We start from the raw sequence: 18142 nt of genomic DNA, 5'->3' as shown, positions 1-18142 counted from the left end.
TTGTTCAAATCTTATCTTTAAGTTTAACTCTTGATCATTAGTATGATCTAAACGGAGCGTTACTTAATCAGTTCTTCCCACTGAACTCTTAACACTGACAATCTGCTGGAGGAACTCGGCGGGTCGAGCAGTATCTGTGGGAGGAAAGGAATTGTCGACCTTTTGGGTCGAAACCCTGCATCGCGACTCAAATGCAACCGGTCTTAATGGAGGGTTTCGACCCGAAAGGTCGACAATTTCTTTCCTCCCACAGATACTACTCGACTTGCTGAGTTTCTCCAGCAGATTTTGTTGCTTCAGATTCCAGCATCTGCAGTCTCTTGTGTCTCTAACTCTAAACCCAAGTCTGAGACTTCTCCAAGTGAAACCACGCGCAGGAGACAGTTTAAAATCACGTGAAATAATTGTTTTATATGGCTTAGTGATCTTAGAGTTGCGTTTTCTTTCAAGTGTTGTCTTCCTGCTCTTGATGCTTCTACATTTTAAGAATAGAAAATAAACTTTTTTGAAGGTTGGATCTTGGGTGAACTTTCTATTAGGGTTGAAGTTGGGTTGGTAAACTCAACAATTATTCACATCGTCTTGACATGCAATTTGCAGGTATTAAGACTTTGAGTTGCGTAAATAAAATAGTGCTGGAAATCTGAGGAGGTTTTAAATGAAATGAGATTGAACTATCAATGAGTTCTCTTGTACTATTTGGTCAGATCATTTCAGTATCTGAATCGTTAAATGTTTTGAGCATCTGGTCTGATTATCCTAATTAAATGACTGATTTGGGACTGAAATGATCTAATGTACAATTTGACCAGCATTAATTGGAAGAACACTTAAATACACCCTGCAAGGCAAATTTGAGGATTAGAAATCAATATTTTCTGTAGGGGGTGGAGAGAAGAAACTCAATGTTCACACAGCTGCCAATTCATTTGTTTTAAATGAGTAGAAACTAGAAGTTGATTTCTGGATATGAACCCCTGTAAGGCTTGTGTACATCTGGTCTTCTGTAGTTGGGTGAGTTATTAAAAGTGAAGCTTGTAAGCCTACTGTTGAACAATTTTCTGAATTATTGGCCAGATGACCTCACTATTTAGAAGTAGCTGCTCACCTTGGTCTAGTTCCAATATATTGTGTCACTGAGCTGAAAACCCCCATTCTTTTTGTATAGTTGGTTGGACTTGGGGCTACTTTGAGCATCGATCTGACTTCTCCTGTTTAGAAAAAAGTGCCTAGTTTTTCCAAAAAAACAAAAGTTAAATTAGATTTTTGGAAAGGGATTGGGCTTGTGGCTTCTTTTACAGTCCACCTTTGAAAGAATTATTCTGCTCAACTATGTAAACTGATACTGAAGAATGTGTGAACCTAGTGCCATAAGCAGAAAGGGGGAGGGGGTGAAATAGGTTCCAGTCAGAGCCTGGAAGAACTGAATTCTTGAGACTTCATGGGAGAAAATAGTTTAATCCCTGGTTCCACTCCCGAGGAAAGTTTACAAATGTTTTCCATACAGAAATGGAATGAATATTAATGAGAACATGCCCACCTGTTTAAACATGGCAGCATGGTACCTTTCTACATGGAATTTAAGTTTTGAGCTTCACCTTATTGAATTTGGTGACTTTCATAAGGTTTGAGTTTGGCATTATTCAAAACTTGGCAATGTATTAATTTTTTTGCTGGTACAGTAACTTTGTGAACATAGGGAATGTATTTCAATGCTCCACTAAAAAAAACCTAGCTTTCATGAAGGAGCCCAATGTCCAAATTAGATTTTTTAAATGTTGTTCCAAGTATTGTTTAAAACCAAGCAGTGTTAGCACAAATGTAATTTCATCTATGTAATGCATAATTCAGAAATAGTACAAGGAACACTGACTCTTCAGTTGCACAGTTGTTCAACATGAGTTGCATAACCAAGTCCAAAGGCAGATCATTATAAGCAAGGCAAACTTACTGTACAACATCCTTTGGTCTTCTGCTTATTACAGCAAGAGTTGCCAGTTTTAATAACACAAAAATGAAGCAATAGACTTAAGCAGAATGCCTCATTCACTGTAACAAAGCACAAGCCCATTTATTTTAAGTTTCATATTAACCAAGTTGTCTTGAGTTGGGGGTAATGTAGTTCAGGTGATGATCTTGAGCTTCTGATGGACTTTTAGTAAGGTGCCATAACTGGCATATTGTCAAAGTTTGTCATCTGCTTCAAGGGATGTGGTCAATTTCATATCCATGCAGAGTGATAGATAAGGATCAAGGTGAATAGTGGTATTGCCCAGGGATTAGCGTTGACATTAACTTTTATATTGAAGATCCAGACTTGGAGGGGTGGTGCAAGTCAATTCTCCACATTTGCCAAATACAAACTTTATAGTACTGTATTGTGAAGAATTTCATTGCAATAAGATGATAGCTGATGAAATGGATAGACATCACTTAAGTTGAATAATTAGAGCAATACAGCATGGATACAATTCCTTCAGCCCAATGAGTCCATGCCAACCGCAGTGCCACTAGTCCCAATTTCCTGTGTTCAGCCCATATCCCTTTAAGCCCTGACCCTCCTCGTATCTATCCAGGTGCTTAAATGATACTATTGTACCTACCTCAACCATTTCCTTTGGCAGTTCATTGCATATACTCACCACCCTCTGCATGGGAGAAAGTTGCCCCTCAGGTCCTTTTAAATCTTCAGAGACATGTGAAAATGTATTTTAGTCAGAAGAATGAGAAGCAATTTGGAGACCTAGGGGTATGTGTACACATTGAAAGTGAAAGGGCAAGTTGTGAAAATAGTTAACAACAAGACAAATACAATTCTTGGCTTTTTCAATAGGCAGTGTATAAAAGTGGGGAAATCATTGCTAAATATTTATGCTCTGGTATGGCCTCAACTAGAAAGTGTTGAATACTAGGAGCCACATTTATTGGAAGGATGTGAAGGCATTATATTAGTTCCTGTGAGTGACTACAAAGAAGGATGGATTAGAGGATGGGGCAGTTTCCTTTGGAGAAAACCAGTGAGTTTGAATCTTGTGCCAGTTAGGGGGTTTGGAGAGGATAGTAAAAAGCCTTTTAGATTGAGGATTAGAGGACACTTATAAACTAAAAGGAAAGAACTATAAAGGTCTTGCACTGGTTGGAATCTGGGCTGCACTGACAGAAGATGTGGAAGTAGATTCTGTTGTGGCCTTCAAGAAGGAATTGGTTAATTGGATTAGGAAGGGCTTGGGAGTGGAACTAGTATCTCTAGTAGGGGACCAGTGATAAACTGGGACAACAGCCTCATTCTGTAACCATTATGTTCAGTAATTTATTAAATGATTTACTAAATCTTGCGATGTTGGTAGTTTCTGGCCCTAATCCACCATAAACTTTCCTGCTCTTCAGGGTAGTAAACTACAGCCTTAAGTTTGAAACCTTGTGTGAGAACCATCCATTTTTGATACAAAGCCTGAGGACTTGGGTGAAAGTTGAGTTGAATGTTAATAGCCTTCCCACTTTGCAATAGAACTGTGGTCCCAGTGAACTGTTAAGTGGTCAATCTTTCACATTGTGCATCTCTCCATTTTTTCATTGTGGGCTTCAGAATCTTACCCCCCCCCCCCCCCCCCCCCCCAATCTACATGAATCTTTGATTCTGTGCTCTTGCTACTGAGTGCTCATAAGGTTTACAGGACACACTTTCCCTTTATCTCATATTAAACCTGGCCTGTTCTGAGTGAATTTGGAACTTGGTGCCTTTATAATTGCAAACTTGAGTTAACCCACAGATTTTTAAAATAGCAATGCCCAATTCTTGTGACAGTAAACTTGATCCCAAGCACTGACCATAGCATTGATAACTTATTTACTTGGTGAAATAGATGTTTTGACACCTTTGGGATAACCAAGCACTTAGCAGCCAAATTTTCAGTTTCATGTTTCTAATAAAGAACATGACCAAGTATAGAAAAATCAGCTGTAGTGTCTAAAATGGGGATGTGGTGGATCTGTCCCAGTTCTCCATAACCCTCAATTCCTTGATCATTCAAAAATCTATTTCCTATTTAATACTTCTAGTATAACCTTCACTCTCCTTTGGGGAGAATTCCAGGAGATTATCACCTTCCTGAAATGTCAACAATCCCTTTCCCCTTATCCTCCTCTTCTCCCTGCAGAATTGCTTCTGACTTTCTATTTGAGGCAAAAGAAGGTCACCTAAGGTGGCAGCCTGGAAATATTTTGCCTATACTTCAAAAGTTGACCATTTTGTTGGCTTGGTGAGCTGTTTGAGTCACCAAAGGTTTTGGGTCCCATGCACCAGATAAGAGGATTGCAGATTTCCTTTGGGGCAATGGTGAAGTGGATGGGTTTCTAACACAATCAAATAGTTTTGAGTACTGCTGTTACAAGTTGTAGTTGACATTTAATGACTAATTTAATTTGCCCTTCTGTCATAGCAGGATTCACATGTTTCCACATGGCTAGCCTAGGGCTCTGAATATTAATCCAGTAATCGATCCAAATTTGTTTTAAAAAGTAAGCTACTGAATTGTAAGATGGCAGTCTGCAAAACTGTTGTGGGGAATGAGGTGTATTTCTGGAAGAAAACAAGTGAAGGATTGTGGTGTGCTGGTTCATCAGAATTTTAACAGTGTGTGCAGGTACTTTAAATGAACATGAGTGGCCTCCCTTTCTCTATACTAACAATTCAATTTCAGCATGAGCAAATAAAGTATTGGCCTTAGTTATACTAGAAGTGTTTTTTCTAAAAAAAGCTTTACAATGGTATACAATAATCTCAAAGCTCTTTTAGTTTGTGGTCCAAATGTAGGATGTACATGAGAGCTGGTGCAATGTAAACTACTGTCTGGGGATGGAGATTATGCTTTTATTTCTGGGATGACTGTTTGAGGACAGGTAAGATTCCATTGATTTCCTTCAATGGAAAAATTTCCAAAAAGTACAGAGATTAGACTGGGATAAGGAGTTGGCTTTTCATAACAAAGATGATAAATTTCTTCAGAGGGTTGTAAATCTTGAATTTTGTACAGAGCTATTGGCTCATGAATAGATTTGATGTTGATAATGATATCTTGGGGATCCAGGTAAAAATAACAAATATTGAATGTAGACCCATGTCAAGCAGCAATTTGATTGTTTTTGTAACGTGACGTTTAATAATTGTGATTGATCCATTACAGATTGATTAAACTTTAATTCTCAGCTGCTTTAGTAGTACTCAAATCTCCATCAATAATCCTGGTTTTGGAATAAATTCAGTAATTAAACCACGGCAACTGCACACCGGCAAAATACATTGGTTCAAGATTCTTCAAAAGTGATAATGGGGCAAGAAACATCTATAAACTGCATGGGAACAGCAGGGTTAATATTTGAATTTGCTGATGTCTCAATCTAGAATGAAGTGTACCAGCTTGATATTGAAGATCATTGGGCCATCTGAAAAGATCAGTTCAGAAGTTGGTGGGTGTAGGTTAAAAGATTGGTGATGGCTAATAAGAATATTTCAAGTTGGGCTTGAAGATGAGGCATCCAGGTAAGTGATCACTCAGTTGTTTGGCCTTGATTAGTAGCAAGTAATACCGTGATAATTTTCTACACGGCAAACAGCATATTAATGAGATTTTTTCAGTACTGTTTTGAGTGGGATATTGGCCAAGACATTGGAATGTTCAATCCAAGGCATATGTATCTGACAAAGTAGATGGAGCCTCAATTTGCCACCTTATCCAAAAGAACTCTAACTGTAGAGTGCATCCTAGTGTATCCCTAGGGTTGGAGTTGATCTCAATTCATTCTTGCAAGGGTCTTCTATCAAAAGCACTAGTTCAAAGGAGGTGACTAAGGTCCTTGAGGGTAAGGTAGTGGATATTATCTACATGGACTTTAAGTCATTTGTTATGGTTGCTCATGGTAGGTTGATTCAGAAGATAGATGTGTAGGATCCAGGGTGAATTTCAAGTTTGGATTTGGAACTAGTTTGCCCATAGAAGACAGCATGGGTGAAAGACTGTTATTCTGGCTAGCAGTCTGTGACCAGTGGTGTTTTGCAAGGATCAGTGCTTGGGCCACTGATGTATCAATGACTTGGATGAAAATGTAGATGGGTGAATTAGCAGGTTTGTGGATGACCCCAAGATTGGTGAAGTTGTGGACAGTATAAAGAACTATCAAATAATACAGTGGGATATAGATCAGTTCCTGATATGGGCAGAGAAGTGGCAGATGGAGTTTAATCCAGGGAAGTGTGATGTGTTGCACTTTAGGAGGTCAAATGAAAGGAGAAAGCTTACTGTCAATGGTAGGCCCCTTATAGCACTGAAGTACAGAGGGATCTTGGAATCCAAGTCTATAGTTAACTGAAAGTAGTTATGCAACTGGATAAGGTGGTTAAAGAAGGCATATGGCATGCTTGCCTTCATTGATAGGGATGTTGAGTATAAGGGCAAGGAAGTCGTGCTGCAGCTGTATAAAACTTTAGTCAGACCACACTTGGAATATTGTGTGCAGTTCTGGTCACTCCATTAGAGGAAGACTGGAGAAGGTGAAGTTGTTTACCAGGATGTTGCCTGGATTAGAGGGTATGAGCAATAAGGTAAGATTGGATGAACTTGGGTTATTCTCCCTAGTGTTGGAGGCTGAGGGGAGACCTGGTAGAGGTTTTTAAAATTGAGGCAGAGGGTAGATGGTCAAAATCTGTTCCCTAGGGTAGAATGTCAAATACCAGAGGATATGCTTTTAAGATGATGGGAAGGGTTTAAAGGTGATGAGAGCCAAGTTTTTAATGCAGAGAATAGTAGGTGCATGGAATGGGTTACCAGCAGTAGTGGAAGCAGGCAGTTTGGAGTTTGAGGCTTTTGGGTAGACATAGATGATGCACAGGAAGAGAACATTTGGTATAAATTGGCTTGATTGTTATGCCTTGCATTTGTAAATTGATATAAAGCTCTGGCTTTTTCCAACACTTCACCTATAATTTCACCACCCCCAACTCTTGACTTTTATGGCAGTGATGCATAATGCCAGGTTTGTCACAGCCTAATCTAGATTTGGCTTACATAAGACTATCTGACTCGAATGCTCCAAGTGCAGACCAAACAAAATTCCTCAGTGATTGGCTGTATTTGTATTAATTGGTTCACTAACAAATCTAATGAAATGAGGTAGCTGTAGAAAAGTTCCAGCTGGGTTTGGAGCAGAATGGTAGTGTTCTTCCCATGTACCCACTTACTGAAATGCAAGTTTTCACCAAGCTTGCTGGAACCAGTACTAAAAATTTCACTAAGGTGTTCTATTGGTGGGAATGTAGTTAAGGCAAGGGTGGAAATCACAGTCTACATTGTGAAGCCACAGCTAATTTTCTACTATTAGAACTGAAATAATTCATTATGCCATTGAGATAGTTTGCAATTATTTGTGACAAGAGGTTAAGATTTTTGCCTCCTGATAACCACTCTAAATAGACAATTACTGTGAATTGCAGGGTGACTTTTGACCACATTTAATCATGTGGTGAAATGGTGAGCACTTTCATTGCCAATGCATTTTAGTATTTGGCTGACTCATGACTAAGACTTTAACAGTGTGACCACATGTTGGCTTCATGCACATAAAACTGACTTGTGGAGAAGAGTGACATGGTTATTTTGGATAAAACTGGTAAAGTTAGTGAACAGATTTTATTCAGATGAGCAAAGAGCAATTTTGAGATGGGCCAACTAAACATTCTGAAGGAATGTTTAGAGTGAACACTTAAACTACAAATGTTGGCAGTTTATTGATTGTAGGTGCAGCAAGATATGAATCTTAAAACATTAGCTGAGGAATTTTTAATGCTATGCAGACTGCATGGACAATGCAGTCAGTCTTCAGTTTTACTGCAGATATCATCCAACTTATTAAGTGCTTAAGGAATGACTATCTGGCTCATGATGCAGAAGTGAGTCAAGCTGGTTTTGGTGGACTTCTCAATAAGTGAACACAGCATATTTCTAAGTTTGGAGAAGTGTACTTTGCTGGAGATTAGAAAATATTTTTCAATGCCTTCTGAGAAGTGACTCTTTGTATAAAAATGTCATTCAAAATCGTAGCATTGAAAGGATTGGTTAACAGCAGTTAATGTTTTCAGCAGCTACTTGAGTCTTAACAAGGAAAATGAAGGTTCATTAACATGTACAGGAGTGTTGTGATTTCAATAATTTTTCTCTTTAAAACAGTAGAAAGTACTTGACTGCTATAAATGTACAAAGAATTTTCAAATTTCAGTTGAGTTTAATTTGGAAACCTTGCAAAATTGATAACCAACATAGTTAATGGGTGCTTCTGTTTGGAATTGGTGTCAAGAGTCCCTACATTGCTATGGATTTAATTACACAGCTCTTTTGGCCACTTTGCACATCCTCTGGTTTAATAACTTTCTTTGGCCACTGCAAAGAAATTGCTGAATAGACTTGGATATTTCATTCCACAACAGATTATCCTGTCTGAATGTTGGTTGCATCTGCTTTGAGTCCAAACAGTTGATAAGACGTTCAGTTGTTTATCCTAACAATCACTTGAGAATTTTTGGAAAGATTGAATTGTTGGGTACCATAGCTGGAGACACGAATATATTTCAGTCTCTACACTGCATAAAGCACAAGATTTAGGATGACTAGTTGTCATTTCCTTTGTTCACTTCGTCAGATTGCTGTCAGCAACAGCAGGTGACGACCAATTCTTTGTAAAGAATAGCAAATATTTCAATGGATAAAATTTGTATGTTTAAGGGGAGGAAATACTACCTGTATCTGGGTGTCAATGAAGAGGTTTGGAAGGATAGTTGCATAATCTACACATGGTTCAGATTTCATCAATGATTATTGAAGCAATGGGTTGAACAATCTTGTTTTTATTCTGATGCATAGAATTTCATTGTCTACAGTTGAGCAAAAAGCATAGGCCCCGATTGGGCTTGTGTTCACCTTGCCCACATGAGCCCTGGCTACTTCTAATGCCCTGAATGCTTTTGTTGTTTAAAAAAAAATTGACTTGGACAACTGGATGATATTCCAAAATGTAACCAACTTGAGATGAGGCCTACCTCAACCCATTTAACTGGAAATACTCCATTTGATTTCAAGTGCATGGCACTTGTTGAGATGCCCTTGTAGATGGTGTGAGTATTAAAGAGTGCAATTCTGCAGTTCCCCCCACTGACTTTTGCAAATTGCAAACCTTTAACAACTTTGCATGGTTTAAGAACATCTTGAAAGGATAAGGATTGATTTGCAAGGCAGACTTAATCAAGTTTAGTGCTGAGATTTTCCCGGAGGGTGGCGACCCTCCGGCTTTTCCCGGAGGGTGGCGACCCTCCGGCTTTTCCCGGAGGGTGGCGACCCTCCGGCTTTTCCCGGAGGGTGGCGACCCTCCGGCTTTTCCCGGAGGGTGGCGACCCTCCGGCTTTTCCCGGAGGGTGGCGACCCTCCGGCTTTTCCCGGAGGGTGGCGACCCTCCGGCTTTTCCCGGAGGGTGGCGACCCTCCGGCTTTTCCCGGAGGGTGGCGACCCTCCGGCTTTTCCCGGAGGGTGGCGACCCTCCGGCTTTTCCCGGAGGGTGGCGACCCTCCGGCTTTTCCCGGAGGGTGGCGACCCTCCGGCTTTTCCCGGAGGGTGGCGACCCTCCGGCTTTTCCCGGAGGGTGGCGACCCTCCGGCTTTTCCCGGAGGGTGGCGACCCTCCGGCTTTTCCCGGAGGGTGGCGACCCTCCGGCTTTTCCCGGAGGGTGGCGACCCTCCGGCTTTTCCCGGAGGGTGGCGACCCTCCGGCTTTTCCCGGAGGGTGGCGACCCTCCGGCTTTTCCCTACTTTAAAACTATGTAGTGATAAATTCAACTTGAAGGCTGTCTCTTTCAGACTGGAAGTCTGATTTGGATCTAGCTTTGATTGTGGTTCAACACAAACCTAGTTTTTCTGTCTCCTATTTGATCTTCAAGTGGTTTAAAATTTGTCAAATTTCAACTAAATCTCTTGGTTCTGCACATGTCCAACTTGTCCTTATTACCTACTTGAGCTCAACTTGCTAGTTTGGCTTAGAATTTGGCTTGAAGGGGAATTGTTAATCAGTAACTTTCATTTAACTGATTTTAAATTTAAAGTCAAATCTGGCTGAACAAGGCTTGAATATAATTTCAGTTTTAAAGCTTGTGTATACTCCATGCTGACCTATGGAGGTCTGCAGTTGGAAATTAGCAAAGATGATTGGGCTTTAATACCCTTGCAAGAGGTGCTGCTTGAGTTGCCTTAATTCTGACTGACACATCTTGACTCTCCATTTTGAAGCCAGATGATGATAAGGAACATTGTATGTTTGATGTCTTGTGTTCTATCAAGTTCACAATCAGATGGACACTGAAGACAATTACTAGGAATAAGTTCAGGTAAACCATAACATAGTATAGATTTGAAATGAAGTACTAATAAAACCACATTTGCATTTTCCTACTTCATGCTTGCATTATCTTAAAGATTTTAGAGGCCTTGATTGCAGGGGTTTTATTAGCTTATTCCTACAACATTGACTTGACAAAATACAGTATTTGCCATTCAAAAGATGGGGCCAGCAAAACAGCCAAATGCAACTGCTTTTGCACAGACTAATGTTCAGTATTAAGTCTGGCCTATTTTCTCAGTACAGTTAGTAGTTGGACTTGTGCTAGATTATCCAATGTCAATCTGGGCACTCTAACTGCACACAAGTAACGAGTGCAGGTGAAATGATGGATATAGTACACATGGTATTACCGACCTGACACAATGCATCTCTGCTTGCATAACTTGTTATGACGATTGTGGAGCAGCTTCGATGCCCAATTTAAATACTGGCCCAATTTCTGAACCCTCTTTTGGTCAGATGCTAACTGTCTTGGTTTTACTGTCATATGTTTGATGGAAGGTCTTTATTGAGAGCACTTGGTGTTGACTTGCTTTGACTTTCTCCACCAATTTTTGTGCATTAGCCACCATTCTGCTTGGAACTCCAGAAGGATTTTCATCTCTGCTGCTGGAGTAGATTTCTTTTGAAGACTATCAGCAAGTAATCAATCTATCATTTGGGTAACAGATCTGTTTGGTTAAAATGCAAGTATTTGAAATTAAGGAATTGAAGTGCTTCCTTGTTATAATTGTATGTACACTTCCTTTGGTTGACCCATTTGTCCATCTATAATCCCATCTGATATGTGTACTTTCCCTATTGAAGTGCCCATCTAAATGTCTTGTGGTTGTATCTGATTCCACTTCATGGCAGTGAGTTCCAGAGACTGCACTTTTTGTGGTGTGGAGTTCTCCTCAGTTCCCCTTAACCAGTCCTCTTAAACTTGCACCCTCTTTGTTTTGATGCCTTGCCATGAGAGAGAGATTCTGACTATCTATCCTCGGGTCACCTCTCGGCTTCCACTTCAGGGAAAACTCAGCCTATCCAATCTCCTTAAGGTCCCATTTGGGTAACATCCTGGTGAATCTCCCCATTACTACAACATTCTTAATTTTAATGTGGCAAGTAGAATTGCACATGATATTTCAAGTGTAGCCTAACCAGTGTTTTGTGAAGTTGCAACATTGTCCTAACTTTTGTTTTCTATACCCTGACCTATGAAAGCAACTATGCAATTTACTGCCTGGACCCTTTCTACCTGTATTGCCACTTCCAGGGAATATGGATTTAGACCCCCCAAGTCTGCATTCATCAGCATTCTTTCAATACCCTACCATTAAGTATGTACAAAAAACCCAATCTGACATTGCTGAAATGTTTTGCCTTGTATTTGTCAGGATTAAACTTTCTGTCCAACTTTCCAACCAATATCCTGTTGTACTTTAGACAACCTCCCTCTATCCATGTCACCAATTTTCAAACTTGCTCATCATTTCCCCTACATAAACATGCAAGTCATTAACATGCATCATAGGTCCCAGCACTGATCCCTGCAATACATCACTGTCACAGAATTTCAAACAAAGCATCCCTATCTGCCTCCTATCACCAAGCTAATTGCCTTGCTTTGGATCTGTGTGTCTTAACTTTTGGGCATGCCTACCATGCAGGACCTTGTCAAATGCCTTTCAAACATCCACTGAGTTGATGTCAAGTGCCTGCCTTCTCATCAGTCTTGGTTATCCTCTCAACTCAATCAAATGAGGCGGGATTCCTCCCCTCAAAGCCATGCTGACAATCCCTGATCAGCCTCTGCCTTTCTAAATGTACATTCCTTTGGATTAGGTTACTATTTGGTGTATGTCCCTTTAAGACATAGCACAGAAGTGTGTGGCATGATTACAACAACAGGAGATAAGGACGTGCTGATGCTTTCCTTCAGTCAGAAGGAGAGAGACACCCTGCCTACTGGTCTCTGTATTGAAGGATGAAAAACAATAAGTCTGTCACTACAATCAATGTATGGATTTTTGGAGGAATCGGTGGAGTCCACTTTGCCATTAACCTGTAGAGAGAAATGGGTATTTGTGTGGACAGCCATGATTCAAATGCCTTTTGCGGTGGCAGATAGTTCAGAACAAAGCAATGGAGATCATCAGTGACTGAGGTGTCGTATGGGTTCCATCATGGAACATTTGGATTTTGTAATCTTTATTCTATCCCTACATTTTCTCTTCAGCCAACAGTGGTTTTGAAGAAGCCTTTGCTCAAGTTTCACTTTATGGCTTGCTGAACTGAACTTTGAGACCTATTCCTGGACTTGGAGTTTGCCACACACACTTCAGGTTTAGTTTTTGGGGTTAATGTTTAAGATCTAACATTTTTTACTTATAACATTCTAACACTTTGTTATCATAAGTAGTTATTAATAAAAGTTTCTAACACTTATACATGATTTGGTGTGTTTCTTTTGTTGCTGGTATGTAACAAATCCTACTAAGATTTTCTCCAGTTTCCCTACCACTCATGCAAGGCCCGCTAGCCTGTAGTTACTGGCTTATTCCTACTGCTTCTAAATGAACATGAGCTATCCTCTGGTCTCTATCTCAGCTTGGCTAACAAAGATGTGAAAATCCCAGGGGCCCCAACAATCCCCTTGTAGCATCCTAGGATGGATCTCATCTTGCCTTGAATTTATCAACCCTTGTGTTCCATGACATCAAATGCCTCCACTGTCCTAACACTGACATGCTCCAGATTTGATGTATCCATCCACAAACTCTATTCTCTTAGGGAATGAGAAGAATCATTTGGCACCTTGCCCATATCCACTGGCTCTACATGTAGATTATCCCTTTCCTTGCTAGGAACCCCCTCTTTCCCTGGCTACCCTATGCTCAAAATATAATTGTAGAATTTCTCTGGATTCTCTATCTTGCCAAGGGTATTTTGTAGTCCTTCTGCCCTCCTGTGTTTCCCTCTTACTACCTCTATTCTGGGAGCCTACAGAAGGGAGCTTGGTTTCTGTGATTGCAGAGTTGTGGACATGGCTCAGCACACTACTTGCAGTCACAGACAGCTGTTGCCATAGCAAGCTGTGAAGCATCCTATCTGGATGCATTCTATGGTGCATTGATTTTAAAAATTGCAGGTTGACAGGGACATGTCAAATTTCTTCAGCCTCTTGAAGTAGAGGCACTGATGTGCTGCCTTGGCCTTTACATGTGGATGCAGCTCAGCACATAATGGAAACTAGCCTCCCCTCCGTGGAATCTGTCTATACTTCCTGCTGCCTCAGTAAAGCAGCCAGCATAATCAGGCCCCACCCACCTTGGGCATTCTCTCTTCTCCCCTCTCCCACTGGGCAGAAGACACAAGCCTGAAACCACATACCACCAGGCTCAAGGATGGCTTTTATCCCACTGTTAAGACTATCAAATAGTTCCCTAGTACAATAAGATGGACTCTTTACCTCAATCTACCTCATCATAACCTTGCACCTTGTTGTCCGCCTACACTGCACTTTCTGGAGCTTTTGCACTTTATTCTGCCTTCAGTTATTGTTTTACACAGTGCATCAAGAGGCAGTACAAGGTAATGTATTGATCTGTATGAATGGTATGCAAGACAAGTTTTTTTTTTCATGGCACCTCAGTACATGTGACAAACCAATTTCTTAAACCAATTCAATTGATTAGTTGCCTATATTTGTCATGTGCTCTTTATTGACAGTCTTTGTTGTCCAAGGTTCTTGTCATACTTTCTTTGCCTTTCATCCTTGCCAGAGGATGCTGTCCTTCAACTCTTAACTCCCAATTCTTGAATAGACTGGCAATACCAATTAGTGTCATTGTTGCTTATGGCACAGATCTGTAAAATTTGCTTATACATTAGGAGTTCACACAATAAAGTTGCTTTCATCTTGTAACTGTTTTGATTGCAACAGCTGACATTCAAGACTAATACCATGTTACATTTGACAAAAAGCTATTTCCTACTGATCAGAATTGCATTGCACTCTGCCTTCTACCAAGTCAATTTTGGATCTAGTTTGAACTCGCCTTGGATCCCATGGGCTCCTGAACCTTTGACAAGGTCCCACATGGTGGAGACCAGTCTGAATTCTTGAAATATTTGCCCACAAATTGGTTCCATTTTCATTGGTTTTAAAATATTGTATGCAAGTTCCCCGATCTCTTTAAATCCCCTCTAAGTTGCAAGTTCTGGGACAACTACCTATGCTTTGTGACCCCATTAAAAATTCTAACTTTGTATTTGGGAAGGACCAACTAATTTGAGTGAGCATTATGACAAGTTTTTTTACTAAGCTGCAATTAACCAAAATGGCTAGAAAAATCCATTGTCCCAATTAGAGCTTGCTTAAGAACATTAGTTTATTCACATGCTGCAGTCTTCATTTTGCATAATTGCAGAATTTGATTACTTCAGTATTTATCAAAAACAATGCTTTCTCATTAGCAGCTACAGAATCAAACAACCTGTCCAATGGCTGTATTTATAAACTGCTTTCCTAATACAATAACAACCTGCTTAATATTTCCCTGATTTCATCTGTGAAATAAGATTTCTACCTTCAGTAGATGAAATCCATCACTTTATACTTAAAATTTTCAGTTACAAATAGTGGCTGAAGAAAATGGCTTGACCATGTTGAATTGAATGAACTGTAAACAAACCCCTAGTTGGTTTCATCAGAACTAAATTTTGTTTCCATCTGCTCCAAAGATAGTAGATAGTAATAAAATGTTCAAATTTGTTCACATTTAATGATCTTTGTAGGCTTCTAATGGTAATACAAGCTTAATGGTTTGGATTTGGGGAGAATTCTTGGGTTGTGCAATGCTTTTTAAACTTAGCTGATTGGTTCCAGTTTAAATGACAAGAATGTGCTAGAAATTCTAGCTTTTCTAAACACGGCTTCTGAAGTAATCTGGTATTTCTTTTCCACTGGCTATAAACTAGTAAGCAATCCTCGGGGGGCCTTTCAGCTAGTAATGGCTGTGAAGAGGAAGGAAATAATTGTTTAACATCAAGTTTGTCCTTGCTTCATCCTGAAGCATCAATTCAATGAGTGATCAGATGTGAAATCCCCAGTAGTTACTTGTTTTGAAGGCTTGCAGGTGAAATTTGAGAACATACCCTGTTTTTGTCTTGGTTTGCTAGAATGTGACAGGCTACAGACAGTGCCTGTTGGGCAAGATCTTTGGTTGCTATACAAAAATTGGCATCTTGTATTAACTTTATCTAAATCAAACACATTGGGTAACTGTTTTGCAAAGCACTTTTCTATCAGCAATGGTGACCCTGAGCTTCCCATTGCCTACCAGTTGAAATCTCAATTCCCATTCTGACCTTTTTTGTCCATGATCTCCTGTACTGCTACAGTGAGGCCCAATGCAACCTTGAGGAACAGAACCTTGTCTGTCTACTGACTTCTGGTCTCTTGAATTGTATAGCTTGATTCATCTATCAGTCAATCTGTGACTTAACTTGGCTTTTTCTCTGGGAGTGGAGGACATGTCCAGCCTGACCTGGGCATGTCTTCACGCTCTGCATTTTGCAACTTCTACTTTTGACAATATTCTTTGTCATAACTACTCCCTTTCATTGACCAGATAACCTTGATTGCAGCTTAGCCCATGGTCACCCTGGTTTTGCCCTATCAGAGACCTCCCACCCTTCTTGCAGTTCAACAAACTTCCCACTCCTTTGCAGCTTTGTCAGGTCTTTGACCTGAAACACTCACTGCTTCTCTTCCCATAGATGTGGCCTTAACAGGGTATTTTTGACACTTTTATTTTGGACACCATGTGATCTCTAGTCAGAAATGTTTTAAATCTTAGCATGTTTGATCTGCATATGGAACCACTTTTGGCTAGAACAATGGTACAAGATTTTAACAACTTTTTGAAAACTTGTCAGCATGAAGTTAACATTCACAATATGGCCAACTTGGTACTGCAAAACAATGTGGAATCTGTTTGTCCTTAACATTTCCTAGCACAAAGTGAAGCAGAACAATATTAGAGCAGGTGACTGAAGTTTGGTTAAAACGTGACATTGCAACAACTTTCAAAGGGTTGAAAGATGAGGCTAAGTGGTTTTGCAAATGTGCAGTTTCAGCAAAGGGCAAACTTGTTTATGATTGTTGTAATTGGGGAAATTAATCACTTGCTTGAATTGGATGAATCAAGCAGCCTTATATGTAGTTTACCTCCATATAAGAAACAAGGTGGCTTTAGTTCAGCAATCTGAAAATTGAAGACCTAATTCTATGTAAGATATTCTGGAAGTAACACTGCAGATAGTCCATTTGAAGAGGAATGTTAGCACTACCACTAAAACAGATTTGTGATGTATCCCATAGATTTATAGATGCCAGGTGTCAGTTTAGCCACTAAAGCAGCTGAGAGAGATTTGAGTATCTCCTTGAGGGAATAAGATACTGTATGCATGTTCTAATTTCATTGAAATGCAAACTTGGAATCCTATCCAAGTGTGCTTATTCTGACATGCCCACATGTGCATTTCCCTAGATTAACTTCTTTTTATCCAGCTAATGCTGAACTTCAGGTATCTGCTTGTATCCTAGAATTTATTGGGGGTGTTTATTGCCTGGTGGAGCCTTTCACCCTTGTCCTGAGTAATATTGCAACATAAAATTTAACTTAATTTTAAAGAGTAGCAGTTGTGTGAATTCATATGCCTTGTAACTGTGGTGTGATTTCCAGACAAGATGGATATTATTCAAGTCAACTTAAAACCCAAGATGGGGGTATTTGGAGGTGAAGATGTATTTTTTTAAAAACACTTAATGTGAAGTTGGGTTTTTAGCTTGATGACTGAAATAACTAAGAACTAATACAGTTCAAATATAATTTTGGGCTAATACTGCAGCTGAGACAAGCAATAAAACTCACCTGAGGCCAACACAATTTCAAAAGTGATAGCCACTGTCACTGGATACGGTGACACTGCCAGTATTTTCAGTAGATCAGTGCTCCAATTAGCTAGAGGTTATTCCTCCTAATGGGGTGAAAAATCAACTTCTCTCAACTTGGCTATAAATCTGAATTGTGAATTCCACCCCCCCCCCCCCCCCCCCCCCCCTGATTCTGGGTTTGAAGGTATACAGGACCAGAAAATCCCTTTCTCTGTAGTATTGAAGGCTGTGTAATGATCTGATGCTGTCCAAACATTGATCCACAGATGGGGTAGGAGTTGGTCTTTCCCAACAGTGGGAAGGTCACATACTAAGGGCACAGAATTAAGGTGACAATGAATCTTTAAAGGATACTTGAGGCAAGATTTTGAGGGTGGTAGTAGGTACCTGGAACATGCTGTAGGGCATGTGGTAGAAGCAAATGTGATTGTTTAGAAGGCTTTTAAATAGACATAAACAGGCAGGGAATAGTGATATAGACCATGTGGTAGGTGGGATTTGTTCAGCTTGGTGGACCAAGGGGTCTATTTTTCCATATACTTTCCTATATGGAGCTTGTCTCACCTGTAGTTTTTATTCCTTGTACATATGCAAATACATGATCAGTAACTAATTGAGTTGCCCTATTATCTGGTAACCCACTCTCATAAGTTGCTCTGTGAAGCTAAGAAATAATGCCACACTTGTTCCTGGTCTAATCACTTAAGTATAACATTAGCAAAATGAGCAGTTTAGAACAATGACCAAAGACTCCAGTTCTGGA

General features: G+C 40.0%; 1 protein-coding gene across 4 annotated transcripts in view; it reads left to right on the top strand.

The window, feature by feature from the left end:
* The window catches only part of LOC127579874 (matrix-remodeling-associated protein 7-like), an 88514-nt gene that overhangs the window by 1095 nt on the left and 69277 nt on the right, over window positions 1-18142 (top strand). The gene's annotated exons all lie outside the window — the stretch shown is intronic.

This window comes from Pristis pectinata, chromosome 18, assembly GCF_009764475.1.
Source record: "Pristis pectinata isolate sPriPec2 chromosome 18, sPriPec2.1.pri, whole genome shotgun sequence".
NCBI lineage: Eukaryota > Metazoa > Chordata > Chondrichthyes > Rhinopristiformes > Pristidae > Pristis > Pristis pectinata.
The sequence above is the reverse complement of the archived record's forward strand: the minus strand, read 5'-3'. Positions and strand labels throughout refer to the sequence as shown.